Source organism: Macrotis lagotis, chromosome X, assembly GCF_037893015.1.
Source record: "Macrotis lagotis isolate mMagLag1 chromosome X, bilby.v1.9.chrom.fasta, whole genome shotgun sequence".
In the NCBI taxonomy this organism is placed as follows: domain Eukaryota; kingdom Metazoa; phylum Chordata; class Mammalia; order Peramelemorphia; family Peramelidae; genus Macrotis; species Macrotis lagotis.
Genome location: NC_133666.1, coordinates 309330309 through 309349312, shown reverse-complemented (window position 1 = coordinate 309349312; position 19004 = coordinate 309330309). Strand labels below are relative to the sequence as shown.

General features: G+C 37.7%; 1 long non-coding RNA gene across 1 annotated transcript in view; it reads left to right on the top strand.

The window, feature by feature from the left end:
* Nucleotides 1–19004, top strand: part of LOC141498443 (uncharacterized) — a 35859-nt gene that overhangs the window by 15391 nt on the left and 1464 nt on the right. The window contains exon 3 of the long non-coding RNA XR_012471644.1: nucleotides 1892–2037. This is a non-coding gene — a long non-coding RNA (uncharacterized LOC141498443). The remainder of the gene's footprint in view (nucleotides 1–1891; nucleotides 2038–19004) is intronic.

Below are 19004 nucleotides of genomic sequence, written 5' to 3'. Positions count from 1 at the left end.
TAAAGGTTCCTACAGCTTGCCAGCTCCTAAAGCAATTCTGCTAAGGGAGGGGGCTTTCAGATTGGCAGATAACTTTGCCATTGCAGCTATAACTGTCTGTTGGTAGAGTCAACTGATCCCATGAGATGCCCTTCTCTGGACAAAGCTGACCCAAGGATCATAGGATCACACACACACACACACACACACTGGTGATTAGGCAAGCTCTCTGGCAGTGGTGAGCAATCACTGTTGATGAGGAGTAAGTGGGCTCTGAATCTGCACAGGAGAAGCAAGGCCAGGCTTGCAACAGGCTTTCTGTGGTATGCCAAAATCCAAAGGTTTAGATGAGCAGGATAACTGGCCATGGGAAGATTCAGAGCTATTGGAAATCCACATGAAGTGAGAAAGCTGAAATGGAGGGAGTTTCGGGGAGTTGACCATTTTTCTGACTCAGCCTGATTTCCCCAAAGCTTCAGGTTTTTGTTTGTTTTACAGTCATATCCATTTCCTATTTCTAGTTATTGCTAAAACAGTCAAGTCTGGGGTCTGCCAGGCTTCCCCTCTCCTTATTAGACCACAGGAATGTAATAGAGTTCCAACTTAGCTGTCTTTTCTTTGAATTCCTGCAGCATTCATGGTTTATTCTATACAATTTGATCTTGGTGATTGACCTTCATTCTTGAGAAGTGTGCCATGACAAACTCATGAATTGGATCTGAGTGAGAGGGCTGTGCTAAGTCACCAGCCTCACTTTCTCCTCTAAAGCCATCTGGGTCCAGTGATCAGATAGGAATCAGGATGACTGGAGATGACCCTGGATGCAATTCAATTAGGGTTAAGTGACTTGTCCAACGTCACACAGCTAGTAAGTAGCAAGAGTCTGAGGCTAAGGGGTGGCTAGGTGGCGCAGTGAATAAAGCACCGGCCCTGGAGTCAGGAGTACCTGGGTTCAAATCCGGTCTCAGACACTTAATAATTACCTAGTTGTGTGGCCTTGGGCAAGCCACTTAACCCTGTTTGCCTTACAAAAAAAAAAAAACCTAAAGAGTCTGAGGCTAGATTTGAACTCTCCAACTCTAAGGTCAGTGCTATATCTACTATACCATCTAGCTGTCTCCTCTACAGAATTTAGTTCTTGATTGCATAGTATCTTGTATCTTCGCGTTTGGACCATGTCAATTTTACCTCTTTAACCAGATCAAAAACCTCAGGAGAGTAGATGCTGTATCTTCCTTCCTGTTAGGACCATGGTTCTTTATCTGGAAACAATCTTAGAAACCATCAAGTGCAATCATTTTACAGATGAAGAAGGTGAGGCCCATGGGGGTTAAATGACTTCCCTAAGGTCAATCAGGTAAAAATTTAAAGCCAGGCCCTCTGACTGAGTCAGAATTCTTTCCATTGTACCATGTTATAAACAATTATCTTATACAAATTAATCAATTGACAAGCCAATGTCAATATATCAACTTATCAATATATCAATAAATCAATCAATTTATTCAATACCTCTATGGGACAGGTATAGTGTTAAATGCTGTGATTCCATCAACAAAAGGAAAACAGGTTCTTTTTCCCAAGAAGTTTATATTCTAATTTGGAAGAGAAACAAGTAAATATATTTATGCTTCATTTTCAAAGAGAACCAATAACATAAAGGGGGTGGTCTTGACTGTTGTGTGAATTGGATTTAAATGAAGCAGAACTGCACAAAGTCATCAGGCTCACTCTCTCTTCCAGAATCATTAAAATCCAGCAGCAGGACAAAAGTCAAGATGACCAGTGATGACCCAGGAAGTAATGACGTCTGTTTTCCAAGTCTGACCAAGTTCTGAGCATTCCAGTGCACCTGCTTCAGCTGTCTTCATAGCCATTGTAACAAATTGTTCTCATCTGTCCATTCTGCCAGGGGGAAGTCCTCACATGCTTGGAGCAGACATCCTTGATGTCTGATAGTTATCTTCTGTATGGTTTTTAACCAGTGTGTAGCTGCAGCATATGCTATGACTTCTTGAAGAAGAACAGATGAAGTTGTATGACAGGTGGATACTAAAGGTAGGTAGTTTTATACCATATAAGTATATATGAGTACATATATTTCATATATATATATATACATGTATATATAAAATAGAATTAAGCAGGGGCATGTTGATAAATGTTTAACAGCTAGCTCTCTAAAAAAATATGTTGACATACAGTTGAATCTGCATTACTGGCATTTTCTTTGTCACTTTTTAAAGTCTGGACAATCGACAAGATGGTAACCAATCCCTGATTAGTAGTGTTTGTTGCTGATCTGAGGCATAAATGCTCACAGTGAAAATTTAACAAGAGGGTACCAGCTGTCTTCAGCAACCCTCTTGGATTTAAGCTAATAATTGGTGTGGGACAGAAGGCACAGGCAGCTGGGAGATCAGCAAAATCCTCACATAGAAGTAATATTTAAGTTGAGTCTTGAAGGAAGACTGGCAGTTTTAGGGATGGAGGTGAGAAAGAGTGAATTCAGGAATGGGGGACAGTCTGAAAAGCATGAAGATGGGAGAAAGAGCAATGTGTATGAGGAATAATATAAACAACAATTTGGCAGCAATTTAAAAAATAACCCACCAAAGATTGCAGAGTGTTTTGAATACATTAGTTGCTTAGTGTATTTAAAAAAAGGAATTACATTTCCCTAACCTTTGGGTGGTCTCAAAGACTCAGAGACTTTTGCATCAGGTGAATTCTTCACTGAGAGAAATATGCTTTACTCCACTATGACAACGAGTCTTTTCTCTGAGACCCCACAATGCAATGATCTCATAGAGTCATAGAATTTGAGACTTGAAAGAGTAGGGAGCCTCTAATTTTACAGCAGAGGAAAGGGAGGTTGCTTGCCCAAGTTTACATAGGGAATTAGCCACAGAACCATTTCCAAGCAATGATTGATGAGGTCATTGTGCCTGAGGCCCCAGAGGACTCCTTCCTTCAGCCTCTGACACATCCACATCCTGCCACCTCCCTTTGCCAAAGGCAGAAACCCCTCAGGCCCTTCTTGTCAACCTAAGTTTTTCCTTTGCTTCACTTTGGGCCCTCCCTGCCCCAGGCCCCTTATGGCTCAAGGAAACAATGACCTCTTTCTCAAGGAGGAAATAAAGTCATTGGTCAGGTCCAGCGAGAGGGTTTTGTAAACACTTTTGAAGATCCTTTCCCTAAAGTAATCCTACTATCTTGGAGATGTTGTAAAGGCTGTGGTGTGTGTGTGTGTGTGTGTGTGTGTGTGTGTGTGTGTGTGTGTGTGTGTTTTGTTCCAAAAATGCAGATAGGAAGGGGTAAAACTGGAAAACTAGTTAAATATGGACAAAGGAAGGTGGTAGGAAAGAAGGGAGAGAAGGGTTACTATAAGGAGCGATAAAAAGTGGTCTGTGTATGATCTTGAAGTTATCACTTTATCTTTCTACCTCTTAGTTTCCTCCACTGTGTGATAAGGTCGTGAACTAGATTATGCCTAATAACCTTTTTCAATTCTGATCTATACCTTATGAATAAGGAGGGAGGAGATATAGGAAAGATCAGAGTTTGAAAGGCAAGCTTCAGTGTCCACAGAATCTTGGGAAGAAGGGTAGGATTAGCCATGAGATTGTTAAGAGAAAAATAAGTGGGTTTAATTTTGCATTTAGAGCTGATTTCTGAAAAGACAAAAATAAACAATAGTAGAATGGGGGTGGTGGGGAGGGTGTTGGTAAATGAAGGACAACCAATTAGGAAGGAAATTAAGGCCAGAAGAAAGAAAAGGATTAAAGGAGGGGGAAAACCTAACCAATAACTAGCTCAGGATTTAGTGCTTCTGTTTTATGAGGGGATTTCACAGTCATTTACTTTAAATCTCTAATCTCTCATGAATTGGCCAACTAAATCCATCTAATCAGAATGAATGAAACAATGGTTTGGCCAAATGGTTACTCCTTGTTCTTTTTCTGCTCTGTGCATGTATGTGCAAACTTTATCATGCCTCATTGAGGCAGGATTTCATTTCTGGACATTTTAATTGCTTATTTTCAGAAGCCTCTTAGACTGCTTGATTAAAAGAAGCAGGTGAACAATTTATAGTAAACAAGGCTAGGAAAAGAGTAATTCATGTATTTGCTAATTGTTCTTTCCACCTCTGGAGGTTTTGAATGGATTATATAACCTATTGACCTGACTTTAGGTCATTCTGAAAATAGACTGTACTCCTAAAATGAAAACTCCTTTGAATATATATGTATATAAACATATATATTTGTTGATTTATACTGAAAGAATAATGTCTGTATAGTTGTACTCAAGTTTTAATCACATTTTTTTGGGAAAAACCTATAGTATATTATATATATATGTATGTATATACATACATACATATATATATATATATATATATATATATATATATATATATATATATATGATATCCAAAAGAGTTGTGTTCAAATTCAGCCTCTGACCCATACTGGTAATGTGATCCTGGCTAGATTATATAATCTCTCATGTCCTGGGCATCTCTCTACAACTATAAATTGAACCAGATCCTTAATTGCATTGGTGGAATAGTTATCTATACAAATGAAATCATAGGTTCAGCTTTTTAAAAAAAACATATGAATATAAATTTGTGTGTTTTAAAAGAAATGTGAGATGCACAAATTTAGAGAGTCCCTCCTAAATGTTCACATGGAATTTTTGTGCCCTACCTGTAGTAGAGCATTTCCGGTTTGTGTTGGTCTGATAAGCTCACAACTGGACACACTATAACTTGATTCTTTTTAAAATTTTTTATTTATTAAGACAATAGGGATAAGTGACTTGCCCAAAGTCACATGGCTAGGCAATTATTAAACATATGAAGCTGGATTTGAACTCAGGTCTTCCTGTCTCCAGGGTCAGTACTCTATACACTGTGCCACCTAACTGCCCCTGTAACTCGACTCTTAATATAATGATATCACTTTGGTCCTCTTTGAGAATAAAGGACAATAATTGATGAAATATATGTGTATGTGCACACACACACACATACATATATATACACACACATCCATCAAAGCAAAAATTCCTGAACAATTATGAATTTATTTAATTCATATTTAATTCAATTTATTTAATTGTACCTGTTTAGACACTTTGTTTAAATAAATGACTACCATTCTTATTAAGACAGACTTTGTTGAGTGAGACAGTCATTTATTTTATTTGTGCTCATTCTTTTATTTCCTAGGCTAATTATGTTTTTAAAGCCTTTTGATTAAGAGCAGATGGTCATTATTGCTTTAAAACCTTATAAATGATCTTTTCTATGTTATTAACAAATCACACTTTTTGATAGTTTTACACTTCCCTGACAATGTAGAATAAACCAAGATTTGAAATTAACCAACTAGAGAGACTAAAGACAAAACTTTCTTCCTCTGACATGTTCCTATGTGCTCTATCACAAGGACTTAAACATTTAGAGCTTTGTATCATCACTCCACCTGAGCTATAATTAAACTTATTTTCCCTTATACAAAACATACATTCTCTGCTAGAGTGAGGCCAGTTTTGCTCAGTCTTATAAATAATTATTTCATATTGCCAATCTCTTTGTTTTGACAGATACTGTTTTCTCCTTCCCAAGTGTGTCCTACCTAAATTACTACTCATTCTTCAGGCTGGTCTAGATTCTTTTTTTTTCTTTTCATGAATTCTTTCCTTGATTCCTCTAATCTCCTTTGAATACCTGTAGCCTTTGTTACCTGTACTTTTCATTACCTTTTAAAATTGACAGGGGCCTTAGAAATCACCCAATTCAGTCACCCAATTCTACAGATGGGCAAATAGGGGCCCAGAGAAATGAAGCAAGTATTAGATGTAACCCAGCTGATAAGCAATGGGACTGGTACTCAACTCAGATCTGAGTACAGAGCATTTTCTCCTAGACTGCAAATCTCCCTGCTCATTTGGTCTATCTATAGGATCATAAAATCTGAAAGCTAGAGAAAGCAAAGATCATTTTGTGGAGTTCCAGAGAACTAGCTTTTGTTCAGGAAGCCAGTAGTAATACAAAAACAAGAACCCAGGTCTAAATGCTTCCTATCCTGGGCTTTTCTCAAGGACAAATGTATGGAGGCTGGAAATGAGAGAAAGTTGGTTTGACTAGATTGCGGAGTGTAAGAGAGGAAATACTCTATAATGAGGTTGTTTACAACAGAAATTAGCTAGAAATCAACTAGGCAAAAGCTGGTCCTTTGGCCAGAGTTGCCACGGAAATGCTAAGGGAAGTAATAAAAACAGTAATAACTAACATTTGTATAGCTCTAAAAGGATAGCAAAACACTTTTCAAACATGATCTCATTTGATCTTCATAACAACCTTGAGTGGTAGGTATTAATATTTTTTATCTCTATTTTAAAGACTAGGAAACTGAGGCTGAGTGAGTTTAAGTGACTTGCCCAGGATCACACAATTAATAAATGTCTGAGTTAGAACTTGAACTCATGTTTCTGAGTCCGTTCTAGATTTTTATTCACAGCACCATCTAGCGGTCTCATTACAAATAGCTTTTTGTTCATTTTTTTCAGTGTGTGTCCAACTCTTTCTGAGTTTATGGAGGGGGGGCGGTGCGGAGACAAGGAGGAGGGCTCTTCTCAGAGGTAAAGAGAGATTTGCCATTTCCTTCTCCAGCTCATTTTACAGATGAGAAAACTGAGAAAACAGGGTTAAGTGACTTGTCCAGGGTTACACAGGTAGAAAATGTCTGAGACCACATTTGAACTCAAGAAGATGAGTCTCCCTGATTCCAAGCCATTGCTCTATCTACTGCACCACCCAGCATTTTTATATAGCACCTTAGGTTTTCAAAATACTTTGCATATGTTAACTCATTTAAAAATTTAAACACTGGCCCACTCTATGACCCCTTCAAGCCTGGCCCATTCTGAGCAAGAGGAGAGGAGAGGCCTGGGAGCAATCTTTCTCCCTACTCTTTAAAGATCTACTCTCCCCCCTAACCCTACTCTAGTCTCTGCCTATCTGGTGACAATCCAAATAGTAAGTCCATTCCTCTACTGTGACACCATCTTCACCTCTTACTTGGTCTGACATAGTAATCATTTGGTTAGACAAAAAATAATAACGTTTGTCCTTCATTTTCCAAGGAGACCATGACATCAGGGAGATGATGCCATGACAAGCATATGAATTAGATTTGAGTAAGGGGATTAAGCTTCACTCTCTCCTCCAGAGTCATCTGGATCCAGTGGTCAGATAGGGGCATTATCTTCAGAAGGAGAGAAGTAATTGAATCATCTCTTAGAGATCTCACTCAGAAACTCAGATTAGTTTGTAAGATTAGCTAATTATCACCTTGGGAGGCCCAGACAGAGAGTTTAGCCTTGAGAAATTTAGATGTAAGATGGGTGGTGATTTTCCCAGAGTGGGAATTGGGTGGCAGGAGGGACCAAAGGCATCCAGAAGGGGTCATCTGCCCCTCCCAAGTCCTCAACCGCTGATGGACAGGAGTAGCAGAAGGACTCAATGCCATGGAGGCCAGGCCCAGATGATGAGACTTTGGCTTCATGTGGGAAAGACAGTTGTTTTTCCTTCATTCTTGAAAAGGACCATGCCTTCAGGAAGGTGATGTCATGATTTGCAAGTGAATTGGTTTTTAAGTGAGGCAGGGTTGTGCAAAGTCACCAGTCTCACTTTCTCCTTAGAGCTATCTGGGTTGAGTGACCAGATACAATTAGGTTGACTGGAGATGACACCTGGATATGTAGGAGAGGAGTGTTTAAAACAGGATAGAGGGCTTGGAAACCCCTTGGTGGAGAAGAGATAACTCAAAGAGGAAGGTCACTAAAAGATAAACTTCATAATTTTTTTCTGGTTAAACAAAGTCATAGTGCAAAATGGAGCCTGGATTAGGACTGAAAGGAGAGGAAAATTATTACAATGCTTTCTTTCTGGTATATCAACCCTAATTCTAGCTCTTCCCCTTTTCTAGTATTGTGCCTGGTTCACAGACAGATGCTCCCAGCTTCCTCCTAGAGTTAGTTGTCACCTTTATGATCCTGTAAGTTCATCTCCTTATTCTTGCCTCTCCTCTCATTCCAAGATTCCAATTCCAAGTTTAAGGGCCTGCTTTCCTACCTCCCCACCCCCACTTACTTAGTGCCCTTACCCAAAGACCTGTGGCCTGGGCCAGGGCATGTGAATGGCAGTGACATTCATTCCAGTGGGGATGAGATCATCTACATCAAGAGCAGGGTGGAAGGGATGGATGGTCTGTGTCACTCCCAGTCTTCACTGGCCTCCCTGGTGGATCATAAAAGCTGGAAATGACCAATGAGATCATCATGCCTAGGTCCCTTGGGGGCTGGACCCGGCTAGCTCCCTCAGCCTCCAGCACAACTTGCTAAAGACAGAGAAAGACTCAGGAACAGAAGCTTTTCCCTTTCCTTGGACTAACCTTTTCCATTGCTTCATTGCTCAGGCTTCCTAGCCCCAGGCCTCTCTGGGTCTAAGACAGAAAAAACACCTCCTCAATTTCATGGAAGAAATAAAAGTAAACAACTTTAATGAAGTAATAAAGCAAACAACATGGAATAATAGGATGAGCAAAAACTTGAGTTCAACTTCCACCTCTGGCCCTTTACTGAGTGACCATAGGCAGATCACCTCATTTCTCTTTATTTCATCCAAAAAGTAAGTGACTGTACTGACATGTGCTGGTAAATATTTAACAACCAGCTCTCCAAAAATTACAACATACTTTTTTTTTGCAAGGCAGTGGGATTAAGTGGCTTGCCCAAGGCCACACAGCTAGGCAATTATTAAGTGTCTGAGGCTGGATTTGAACTCAGATACTCCTGACTCCAGGGCCAGTGCTCTATCTACTGTGCCACCTAGCTGCCCCACACAACATACTTTAAAGTTAAATTTGCCTTTTTTGGGGAGGGGGAGGCAATTGGGGTGAAGTGACTTGTATAGGGTTATATAACTAGTTATCTGAGTCTGGATTCAAACTCAGGTCCTCCTGATTCCAGGGTCAATTGTTTATTTTCTGCACCATCTAGTTGCCCAAATCTTCCTCTTAATCATGTTCTGAAGTCTAGACAAACAACAAAACAATAAATCAATTACTGACTTGTAGCAATTTCCAATTTCTGAGGTATAAATGCTCACATTGAAAATTTTTCACTCTAAGGATGTTGGCTCCAGTACTGTCCACCTCCAAACTTCCTTTTGAATCTCACATTCTCTGGTCAGACCCTTGTATGTGGATTCTAGAAATAAGTCAGCAAAGTCACAAATCCTATCTGAACTATAGGCCTGTCCAGTTTCTAAATGTAGGCTACTTGTTTATTTGAGGGGGAGATGAAGCAAAAGAAATCAGGATGAGATAGGATTGCCTCTCCAATTCAGATTTGATATGAATGCGACTGGAAGACAGGAGGTCTGGGTTTTAGTTCCAGCTCTTCTTTTAATTAGTTATATGACCTACCATAAGTCACTTTCCCTGCCTTGGCCTGGGTCTCCTTAATTGTCAAATTAAGGTATTGGATTAGGTGACCTCTGTAATTGCTTCTAACTCTAAAATATGGTGCTGTATTTGTAAAGTCTTTTGTGCCAATTTGTTTCAAGTTAACAGGACATCAAGGATTAACTTTAGGAGAAGATGAAACCAATTCAGTTTATTCTCTACCTCTACTGCTACCACCACCACCACCACCACCACCATCATCATCATCATCATCATCATCATCATCATTTGCACATGAGACTACCTGACAAGAGTACTAGACATGGAAGAGAGATAAAAAGATAGCAATAAGCCCCCTCCTTGCCTTCTAGTGGTTTGTAGTTTAATGGGAAGAGAATATGAAGCCACACACAGGGTATACATCAAGTAGGTTTTCTCTCCTGTGTACTTCATTTAAACAGATGTGAGTTGCTATTCTTCTGGGGATGATCAGAATATTCATCTTTCAGAGAAATTTCTAATAGGATGGGGGAAGGGAATTGTGGGTAATTACTATCAGAGGGATGAACTAAAAAATTCAGAATTAAAATAATGGAAGAGCTGGGATCAATGATTAATTAGTATTTTAATAAATTAGGCAGCCAGATTGCAGAGTGGATGGAATCTAGGACTCAGAGAAAGGAAGTATTGAGTTAGACTCAAATACTTACTAGTCATGTGATCCCAGGCAAATCTTTTAACTTCTCTCAGCTTCAGTTTCTCTAACTATAAAGAGGTGATAATACCTATGTCACAGAGTTGATATGAGAATCAAATAAGATAATTATAAATAGACAGCTAATCTTTCTGTATATAGACAGAATTATAGATAGAAGATACAGAGTAAGCACTTTGCAAACCTTATATTCTATATAAAAGCTAGCTATTATTATTTTGAGGGTTTCCAATAATTTTTACTAATATAAAACTCTAAAGTATACAGAACACTTTCTTCATAATAACTCTGTGTAATAGATGATACAAGAATTGTCTTCTGTGTTTTACAAATGAGAAAACAGGTTTCACAGAGAGATGAATAGATTTTTCTAAGTTATATGGTAGTAGAACAGACTTAAACTCAGGTCCTCTAAACACCTCACATTTTATTTTATTTTTATTTTAGGTTTTAGTTTTTGCAAGGCAAGGGGGTTAAGCGGCCTTTCCAAGGCCACACAGCTAGGTAATTATTGGGGCCAAATTTGAACTCAGGTACTCCTGACTCCAAGGCCGGTGCTTTATCCATTATGCCACCTAGCCACCCACAACTCATGTTTTAAAAGTGTTTATAATATGCTTTCTGAATCTAATAAAATTTTCAGTGTAACACATCACCAACTCTCCCCTCTTCGTTCCCTCTCTAAAGTACAAAGCCCAAGTGAACCATAAGATTAACTAAAACTGGCTCTAGGTGCATTTCAGGATCCAGGATAAATCATATCAACATGAGATTTTTCTCCCTCCCCACAATGTTTTCCTTGAAAGCAGGTGGCCCTTGAACTCACGTGTACATTACTATGCTTCTGGAAAAAAGCTCTGTAATGCTGTCAATGATTGCTGTGTCAGCTGGTTTTGCTAAATGCTTCTTTGTTACAATGATTCAATGTGGGGTTGAAGAGAAGGAAAATTGACTGATATAAAAACAAAGGTCACTTTTAAAAAAGAAAATGAGATATAAGTTGAAACAATGTAAGTTAAAACTAATTTTCCAATAGAAACAAAGTTACAATAAGAGATTACATACTGACCAAGGGTCTGATGCTAATTTATTGCAGAATTACCATAAATACTTTTGGAATAGGCATTGCTGAAGTGGGAAAGCACCCTATTTACCAGAATGCCTAAGGCCAGAGCACAAGAAGAAGACAAAGAGAATTAAAGATGCCATTTTCCACAACTTCATATCTATGATGAAGCTATAGATTTGGGCTGAGACTTTGGAAGATCCCTGTTGGATTCATTACCCTTGTATCTCTACCACCTGATACAGTGCCTGATATGTAGTTGGGATTTAATAAAAGGAATTTTTGTTCCTAGAATCTATATGGACATCTACCTGGAACACAGCAAGAGGATGAGATATGTTGGGAGGCATTGTTTAATTGTGAGTAGGGGGATCAAGCACCATGATTACGTTTTGGAGAACTGGTACTCAGTGGTCTTAGAAATAGACCTCTTTCAAGAACAATTCGTTTTGTGGGGTATCTGTCCAAGACAGATGTATTGAAGAACAGGCTATCCATCCCGATATGATCCCTACTTGGTTTTTTTTTAGTTTTTTTTTGCAAGGCAAATGGGGTTAAGTGGCTTGCCCAAGGCCACAAGCTAGGTAATTATTAAGTGTCTGAGACCGATGGGAACCCAGGTACTCCTGACTCCAAGGCCAGCGCTTTATCCACTACGCCACCTAGCCGCCTCCCTACTTGGTTTTTCATGAGTGAAAAATCTTGTGACATTTTTGATCCACTATGAAACTTATTTAATAGACCTTTCAATGTTCTATGACTTTGTACAACCAGGACATTATCATCCCTTATACATTTGGACTCTGAGCTGGATATTTGTTATAAAGCTGGAAAACAGAAACTGATTTTCACTTCTGTTGAAGGTATATCTTAAAGAAAGTCATAACAACATATACATGGTGGACATCTTGTTGAAGGAGAGCTCTTAAGGCAGCTTGTTGCTCTTCTGAATCATAATTTTTTTAATAGTCAACAAACTAAATGTAGGATCTGGTATTCTGTGTAACCTTTTTTTTTTTAGTTTTTGCAAGGCAATGGGGTTAAGTGACTTGCCCAAGGTCACATAGCTAGGTAATTAAAGTGTCTGAGGTCGGATTTGAACTCAGGTACTCCTGACTCCAGGGCCGGTGCTCTATCCACTGCACCACCTAGCTGCCCCTTTGTGTAACCTTTTAGTCAGTTGTGTGACTAAAAGAAAGATGGATAAGGTAAGTGGGGTACAATAAGAAAAAGTTAGATGGAAGAAATTACAAACTTAGCAATTATAATTCAAAATATGTTTGGATTAAGTTGCCCAATAAAAGGAAAAATGGAAAAGTGGTTCCTTTAAAAGCTCAAAGAGAGGAAATGATTAGCAAGATGATGGAATGATTTTCTGCATACTTCTCTAATCTCAAAGATAAAAGGGGGAAAAAGAAGAAAGGAAAAAAGAAAGGAATTATGTGTGTGTATGTGTATGTGAGTGTGTGTGAGAGAGAAAAAGAGACTCTGTGTGTGTGTGACACACACACACATACACACACAGAGAGAGAGAGAGAGAGAGAGAGAGAGAGAGAGAGAGAGATCAAAATTAATTTTACCCCAGTCAACACTTCCATTCTCAACACATTGAGCACTGGGCACAGTGATTACATGCAAACTTTCAAGGTTTGGCTGAGGCAGTAGCTATCTGGTTGCTATTAAACAATGACAAAAAAATTATATATGAATGTAATGGAATATTGTTTTGCCATAAAATGGGAAAATTGATAGTCATGGAGAAAACTGAGATCTTTATGAAATAATGCAGAATAAATGAATAGAACAATTATACAGACAACAATACTGTTGAATAGTATATCAAAGAAAGAGAAAAACAACTTTGAAAGATTTTAGAACTCTGATCAATTCAGGAAATTGAATATGAAACATTCCATTCACTTCTTGCCAGAGAGTTTATGAACTTCATAGAAGGGAAGGGAAACATATTTTGGTCAATGTAGAAATTTGTTTAGTGATGGCTGTGCTGAGGGTTTTCTCTTTGATTCAGTGAACCAGGGAATAAAGGGAGGAATGGATTATAAATGCATATAAGAATGATTAAATACATTAAAAAATCATAGGTGTCCCAGAATAACATGACAAATTAGAAGATCTGAATACCCTACTATTACTACATTATTTTAAATAAAGATACAAAACATTGATTAAACAATAGATAGCCAAAAGAAAAAAGAATTATACTCTTCCAATTCCAAGGTGTGTAGTGATTGCATTTCAAAATTTCAATGAGAGCTTGCTAGCAACTAGCAAATATGAAGGAATGAAAATCAAAATAACCTAAGACTATTCTGTAGTCATGAGAAACTGGAGGAAGGAATAGGATGGGATATTCCATTCAAAATAATTTTATTGAATCTTTATAAAGTATAATCTTTATTTCTAAATATCTTCTTCTATCCCTAGCAAATGAATTACCCCTTGTAAAAGAGAGAGACAGAGAGACAGAGAGACAGAGTGAGAGAGACAGAGAAGAGAAAAAAAAGAAACAAAAAAAGCAAATGAGCAAGGGGCAGTTAAATAATACAATGGAAAGAGCCCCGAACCTGGAATCAGGAGAACCTGAATTCAAATCTGTCCTTAGACATTTGATACCAAGTATGTGACCCTGGACACCACTTAACCCTGATTGCTTTGCCACCAAAAAAAAAAAAAGGTGAATCAGCAAACTAATCAAATCTTACCATATATGCAATGTTCCAGAGACTCACATTTCTGAGGGGGGAAAAAAAGACAAGATTCACTTTCTCATTTCTTCTCCAGGGAAAAGTTTCATCATGATGATTGCACAGCATTAAGTTGTTTTTTTGTTTGTTCTTTCCATTTGGTTTTGTAGTAACATGTGTATGTTTTTTTTCTAGTCCTGCTTACTTCTTTCTGCATCAATCTATGTAAGTCTTTCCTTGCTTTTTAAATTGTTCACATCCATTTTTTTGTAATGAAATAATATTCCATTATATTCTTATACTACAATTTGAACATCCTCTAATTAATGAGAATCCCCTTTGTTTCCAGTAGGTGAATATAAAGAGAGAAAGATTTCCAAGTGTAGGGACAGCCATTGAAAATACTTGGAGTTGGGAGTTGGAGTGTCTTGGACTGATAGCAAAGAGTCCAATGTCACTGGATCCCAGAATACACAATGTAAGTCGTGGGGGTAGGTTGTGAAGGACAATGCCAAACAGAGAATTTTATATTTGATTCTAGAGGTGATAGAGTCATTGGAGTTCATTGAAGAAAGGAGTGAAATAGTCTTTTCTTTAGGAACATCACTTTGGCAGCTGTATGGAGACTTTGGCTGGCAGAGCCACCAGCAGTCTATTGTAATAGTTTAAGTGAGAGGCGATGAAAGCCTGAATCAGAATGTGGAAATGTCAGAGGAGAGAAATGGTTGTATGTGAGAAATGTCACAAAGATAAAATTGTCTGGCATTGGCAACTGATTGGATATGGGATGGGAGAGACCATGACAAGTTGAGGATGATACTTGGTTGAGAGCCTAGGTGACTGGGAAGACAGTGGTACCATCAATAGTAATAGAGAAGTTAGAAAGAGGGGGATGGCTTTTGGGGAAAGAAAATAAATTTGGTTTTGGACATAAGCTTAAGATGGCTACATGAGACTGTCTAATAAACATCTTCACTAAAATTTGAAGAGATGAAACTGGAGTCTAGAGAGAGATTAGGGTTAGATAAATAGATCTGATCATCATTAGCAAAGAAATAATAATTGAATCCAGGGGAGCTGATGAGATCACCAAGGGAAATAATATAGAAAGGGTGAAATAATATAGAAAGGGAAGACAAGGGGGCCAGGATAGAGGACTGAGGGATGCCCACAGTGAACAGGTGTGACCTGAATGAAGATCCAGACAAGTGGTCTGATAGATAGGATAAGAACATAGAGAGAAGTGAGTATCAAGGAGAAGAGGGTGATTAATAGTATCAAAAGCTGTAGAGAGGTCAATAAGGATAAGGACTGATAAAAGGCCAAGAGAATTGGCACTCCACTTTGCACCTGCCATCCTGCCTGGTTTCAACTCCAAGGAACAAGATACCCCTCCCAGGGGTTCAGCACTTCTAATCTTGCCACATTGTGCTAACTCAAGCCTCTACCTCCTTCCAACTTCTCTCCATCTGATTGGAGGACTGGAGGGCAGAATACCAAACTCCTTCCAATGTCTTCCTTTATAGAAGGTAGAAACTGGACTCAGATCTCTCTTTTTTGCATTGCTGTCCTCCTTGGTTTCAGCTCTAGGGAACAAGATGTCCCCATGTTAGGGATCCCTTGGTGACCTGTTTTGCCTCCTCCCACCCCATTCCTCCTGTCTCTTTTCATAAGTTGTTTCTCCTGTTTAGATTGTAAGTTACTTGAGAACAGGGACTGTCTTTTAAGAAACAAACATTATTAATTATATCCCCAGCACCTAGAACATTGTAGGAGCTTAATAAATGCTTATTGGAATTAAGAAATCATTAGTAACTTTGAAGAGAGAAGCAACAGTTAAATGGTAGCCAGAATATAACTAACATATAATTTGTATATCCATCTTTTCATAGTCCCTTCAATATTGATAATTCCTATCTTGGTTTTCTTTATCAATATGCTGGATATTAAGTAAAACCTTAGAGTTTTGATTTGCATTTCTCTTATCATTAGTTATTTGAGACAATCTTTAATGTGGCTGTTAATATTTTATAGTTTTCTTTTTGAGAACCATTTGTTCATATCACCTGACATTCATCCTTTGGGGAATGGCTCTTGGTTTTATACACACACATACATACACACATATATACATTTATACACACATACACACATACATGTACATATATAAATATATGTGTGTTAATTCTATATATATCTCTGATAGCAGAACCACATCCATGGTATTTGAAGCAAATATTTCCCTTTTTTAAAAATTTTGTTTATAGAAAATCTTTGGAATTTTATTTAGTTTTTATTTTATCTTTTTGTGAGTGTCTATCCCTTGTCTCTCTGAAGACAGCTATAAAAAGTAACTGCACTTCCTCCTGCTAATGAACAAACATACAAAAATATATGTATATATATATATACATACACACATATATATGCATATATGTATGTGTGTGTGTGTGTGTGTGTGTGTGTGAGAGAGAGAGAGAGAGAGAGAGAGAGAGAGAGAGAGAGAGAGAGAGGAGAGATTAGGTGAGATTAGGTTGTTGTCCTTCATTCTCGAAGATCAAAATGACATCACTATGGCAGAGTCAAGTTACAATTTGTTGTACTATGGTTGGACTTAAATAGACCATGTGAACATTTGGAGTTTTTTTATATTCTCTAAATTTGAATATACCATGGTTTGTTTTTTTTTTGTTTTCTTGTTTTTAAACTACTTTCAATTTTGCTTATAAAACACAGCACTTTCTCTGATGAGGGCACACCATTCAGGGCAGTCCTATGCCAGTGTCTCCCATCTTGCACAGTCAATTGCAAAGTTCTTAAGAGAGATCTTGAGATCTTCCAGTCTTCTAATCATCATGTGAGTTCTCCAGCATACATTTGGCATTTGAGTAACATGGCCAACCCCTTAGTATTAGTGCTCTCTGAGATAATTTGAATGCTTGACAAGTTAGTTTGAGAAAAGACTGCAGTATCTGGTATTTTATTGTATCAGGTAATCTTTAGAATCTTCCCAAGACAATTCAAATGGAACTGGTATGCTGGCATAAAACAATGAGGTCAACACATCAGCTCTGTAGACCTTCATTTTGGTAATTAGTCTAAAATGTCTTCTTTCCCACACTTTCCTTCAGAGCCTCCTAAATACTGGGCTAGTTCTGGAAAATTCTTTCTGATAAATTCTTCAACTTGAAAAAGCTACAAGCCAAGACTAAAGTGGAGGAAGAGTTGGTACATGATTTTTTTATTTGCAGATGATTGTGCATTTAGTGCAGATTGTGAAGCTAAAGTATGATTGATTCTCTGCTGCTTGCACTAATTTTAGTCTAACAATTGACATGAAAACATAGGTGCTCTATCAGCCAGCACTACACCATCCATAGATGGACCCATCAGTTATAGCACATAGAGAAGTTTGGAATATGTGGATGATTTCACCTACTTTAGTAGTATATTTTCCAGGGATATATGTCTGTCTGTATATATATAAAAGCATATGTAGATAGATATATGAATATGTGTATGTATATGTGTGTGTGTATATATATATATATATATATGTACAATGTCAATGAAGTTGACATGCATTGCTAGATATATGTATATATATATATAATACATATACACATATATTCAGGACCCATCTATTTTGATTTTATCATATTCCAAAAATAAAATGATAAGTCCTGAATATTGATGTATATACACATATAAAAAGATATGTATATGTTATATATATGCAGATTTTTATTAATATACGGATATATAATGATGATGAAGTTGACACACATTTTCAGATATATGAATATGTGAATGTAATTCATACATATATACACACACATGAATGTACATACATATATTCAGGACTCATCTATTTTGATTTTGTAATAGGATATTTTATAAAAGAGTCATGGGCCTCAAGCTGCAACTTGGTGTATTATGTCCTCCAAACAGGAACCTAAACATCAATTTTTAAATATGTTATGTAAATAAAGGAGAGGTATTTGTGGCAGTCAGTCAGTCAACAACCAAGTTGCAGCTTGAGGTTCTTGACTCTTTTTAAAATATCCTATTCCAAAAATAAAATGGGTGAGTCCTTAATAGATGAGTATGTATACACACACACATACACAGACACACACACACACACACACACACATATATATATATATATATATAAATAGATATGTATGTTTGTGTTAATAAATATAAACATATATCTGGCAATGTGTATGTCAGCCTCACTATCAATGTGTATATCCTTGGAAAGTATACTGCCAAAGTAATTGAACCTATCCATGGTATTCAAAATTTCTGTGCCAGGCACAAGCTAAACACTGTAGATATTAAGAAAGTTTAAAATCAGTCCCTACTCTCAAGAGGAATGTGTTCTAATGGGGGAAAAAAACAGGTAACTAAGTGGGTTAATACCAAATCCATATAGGGAAAATAGAAGGTAATATGGGAGGGGAAGACATGAGTATTAAGGAGGGTCTGGAATGACCTCAGAATTTAGGATTCAAAATGATATTCTTTACTTTTTTTTTTTTTTTTTTTTAGTTTTTGCAAGGCAGTGGGGTTAAGTGGCTTGCCCAAGGCCACACAGCTAGGTGATTATTAAGTGTCTGAGACCAGATTTGAACCCAGGTACTCCTGACTCCAGGGTTGGTGCTCTATCCACTGCTCCATCTAGCTGCCCTCAAAATGATGTTCTAAGGAAGCCTGGGGGTCTAAGAGATAGTAGAAGTAAGGGAGGAGGATCAGTGCAAAGGCAGGGAGACAGGAAATAGGCTGCCATGTTGGAAGATCTGTTCATAAGCCACTAGAACTGTATTGTAGAGATCATAAAGGTGGGGAGGGGGTCAAGTCTTAGAAAGACTAGGAAAGGTGGCAAATGACTGGGTTAGAAAGGGCTTTATAGTGGATCTTGAAAATCATAGGGAGTCAGTAGAGTTTATTAAATGGATGGGAGGCAAAGGAGGTGGGGAGATGGAATATGGTTAGGCCTATGCTTTTAAAAATAAAGTCATTTTTGGGTCAGCTAGGTGGCGCAGAGGATA